The following is a 3,620-nucleotide window of genomic DNA, read 5'->3' as shown; positions in this document are numbered from 1 at the left end:
TCCTCTTCCTCCTCCTCCTCCTCCTCCTCCTCCTCCTCCTCCTTCTTCTTTTTCTTCTTCTTCTTTTTTTTGGTTTTTTCAAGACAGGGTTTCTCTATGTAGTCCTGGCTGTCCTGGAACTCACTCTGTAGACCAGGCTGGCCTCAAACTTAGAAATCCACCTGCCTCTGCCTCCCAAGTGCTGGGATTAAAGGCGTGCACCATCACCACCTGGACTAATTTTTTTTTTTTAATTAAACCAAAATGGGGGAATGTTAGTATTCTGTCTGAACTCCACCTCCACAGTTATCTGCCAACAACCAAGTATGCTCTTCCCCACAGTTACCTGGCAACAGCCAGGTAGGCCTGCCCACTATAAAAGGGGCTGCCTGCCTCCTCCTCTCTTGCTCTCTTGCCTCTAGCTTCTCTGTCTCCTCGCCCCTCCCCCCTTCCCTTCCCCCTCTCTCCATGTGGTCATGGCCAGCCTCCACTTCTCTCTCTTCCTCCACCATCTTCTTCTATTTCTCCCCCCCCCCTTTGCCCTAAACAAAACCCCCCCCCCCCCCCCGGAAGCGTTTGGTCTGGTGTGGTCTGTCCTAAGCTGTGCACAGACATCTAACATTAGCCCTCTATGAGATGTAGGATTGTAAAGATCTTTTACCAATCTGTTAGTTGCTGTTTTGTCCTATTGACAGTGTCCTTTGCCTTACAGAAGCTTTGCAATTTTATGAGGTTCCATTTGTTTATTGTTAATCTTAGTGCATAAGCCATTGGTGTTTTGTTCAGGAAATTTTCCCCTGCGCCCATGTGTTTGAGGCTCTTCCCCACTTTCTCTTCTGTTAGTTTCAGTGTATCTGGTTTTATGTGGAGTTCCTTGATCCACTTGGACTTGAGCTTTGTACAAGGAGATAAGAATGGATCGATTTGCATTCTTCTACATGCTGACCTCCAGTTGAACCAGCACCATTTGTTCAAAATGCTGTCTTTTTTCCACTGGATGGTATTGTCAAAGTTCAAGTGACCATAGGTGTGTGGGTTCATTTCTGGGTCTTCAATTCTATTCCACTGATCTTCCTGCCTGTCTCTGTTACAACACGATACAGTTTTTTTTGTTTGCTCTGTAGTACAGCTTTAGGTCAGGGATCATTTTTAACATTGGGTTTTTTCAAATCTGATGGTTCTCAGTTTGTCTGTATCTGGAGTGATTTCTCTGACCTGTGGGGTTGTGCCACAAGTTGGAGTGCCAAATGCTTTTAAAACAAAATTCCAGTCATTTGATTTTACCAAACGAAGACTCAGGAGCCAGATGTTGGAGCCTACTAACTACAGATGAGCCTACTAGCTCAGAGGCAGAGAAAATACCCAGTGGGCCTTCTTCCTCACCTGATGTCCCAGTAGGAAAGGCCCATGGGCCTTCTACACACTGTCTTAAAACCTCTCTAAATTGAATGTTCCTTTCTACTTCCTGTATGTGTGTGTTTTATTTTTTTTATTTTTTTGGAGACAGTAGTTTATTTTTTTTTGTGTAGCTCTTGGAGTTAACAATGTAGACCAGGCTGGACTCAATCAAACAGTCTGTTTTCTGAATACTGAAAATATAAGCATGCACAGCCCTCTATTTAAGAAGGACAAATTGCTAGCCTTGCTACCTTCCTTCCTTTCCACCTTCTTCCCTTTCTCCATTTTATGTTTTGAGACAAGGTCTCTCTAAATGCCACTTTGTCCTGGAACTCATTGTATAAACCAGGCTGGCCTTGAACTCAGAGATGTGCTTCCCCTCTGCCTCCCAAGTGTCAGGACTAAAGGCATGTAGCACCACTCCCTGGGGAATACATTTCTTTGCTTCCTTTCAGGATTATATTTTCCATGGCTAGACTCAATTTTTTGGGAATTCTCCAATGGCCACCTCCTTGGAGTCACAGGTCCAGCTGAGGAATAGAAGTTTCCAGTGTCAGCCATCCTAGAAGTAACACCTTCCGTCACAAGTTTTATTTGGTTAAGACAAGGTCTCACTATGTCAGGATGGCCTGAAACTATATAACCCAGTTGGACTTGAACTTGAGTTTCCCTTACTTCAGCCTCCCAAATGCTGGGACTGCGAGTATGTATTCTCTGTTCTCATTTTGTTACATGAACATGCAAATGAACAGATGGATACACACATCTATTCTTCTTTTGGAGAAATACTTTTCTTTTTCTTCTTTGTAGACAGGGTCCCATATATACCAAGCTGGCCTTGAATTCACTATATAGTGAACTTGAACTCCTAATTCTCTGGCTTCTACCTCCCAAGTGCTCGGATTCCAAGCATGTACCACCACACCCGGTTTATATGGTGCTGGGGTGCTGGAAAAGGAAACTATGGCTTCCTGGATTTTTCTAATCTTGAATGAGTCCTAGGCAAGCATTCTACTTACATTATGTTCCCAGTCCCACATAACCTTAATTTTTTTTAAAAAAATATGACATTCTTCACAAATTATTTTTAATTATATTTATATTTTACTGAAAATATGTCTTTGATTTATCATTTATCATTTTCTTCCCCTGCTCATTACATTCCAGCTATGCTGGCTAGTTTTATGTCAACTTGACACAATCTATAGTCACCTGAGAGCCACAACTGAGAAAATGCCTGCAGACCAGGCTGTAAGCAGGCTAGCCTGTGGGGCATTTTCTTGGTGAGTTGTGGAGAGCTTTTGGGGGCCACTTGACAGGAATTTGACATTGGGACATGACAAGGAAGTAAGTTCAGGCAGGATTCTAATTTTAGGCTAGAACAAGCAAGTAGGCTTCAGGCATGAATATGACTTTGGGCTAGGACAGGGTAGTAGGCTCAGTTATCTCGGTCATCCTGATAACCCCTTAGAAACAGTGATCACGGGAGTGATCACACGACTTTGTTTATTGCCTTGCTTGTTACCTGACTATTTGCATCTATTGTATTGCTAGTTCCTCAACCGAGACCTGACCTTAATGCTTTCATGTAATTAAAATGGTATAAAAGCAGACTGGGAAAAAATAAACCTGCCTCAGCCTCAGAACTGGCTGGGGTCATGCTACAGTGTTGACTAATTGTCTGTTTTCTTTTTAATCCTCACTCCTGTCCTAGAGAACCTGTTGACTGACTGAGCTGGCTTGGTCAGTGATTGATATGGGAGAATCTAGTCCCTAATCAAGATACCAGTCATAGGACTGGACTATTCTAAGTAAAAGCTTTGGAACCATGAAATTTTGGAACATGACCTGATGTGTGTATACATGCTTGGGTGTATGAACATAGGTGTGCATGTAGAGGTCAGAGTTGCTATCCAGTGTCTTCTTTACTCTCCATCTTATTTTCAGCACAGGGTCTCTTACTTACCCTGGCACTCATAGATCCTGCCAGGCTGGCTGGCTGGCCAGTGAGCAATAGGGTCAGTCTTTATGTCTCCAGGGCTTCAGACAGGTGCTATTGCACCTGGCATGTAGATGTGGGTATTGGGAATCTGAACTCAGGTCCTAATGCATACACAGAAAGTAGCTTTACAGCCATCTCTTCAGACCAGTTGATCTTTTCTTTTCTTTCTTCCTTCCTTCCTTCCTTCCTTCCTTCCTTCCTTCCTTCCTTCCTTTCTTTTTTTTTTTTTTTTTTGGTTTTT

The sequence above is a fragment of the Grammomys surdaster genome, unplaced genomic scaffold (genome assembly GCF_004785775.1).
Source record: "Grammomys surdaster isolate TR1022 unplaced genomic scaffold, NIH_TR_1.0 170, whole genome shotgun sequence".
In the NCBI taxonomy this organism is placed as follows: domain Eukaryota; kingdom Metazoa; phylum Chordata; class Mammalia; order Rodentia; family Muridae; genus Grammomys; species Grammomys surdaster.
The sequence above is the reverse complement of the archived record's forward strand: the minus strand, read 5'-3'. Positions refer to the sequence as shown.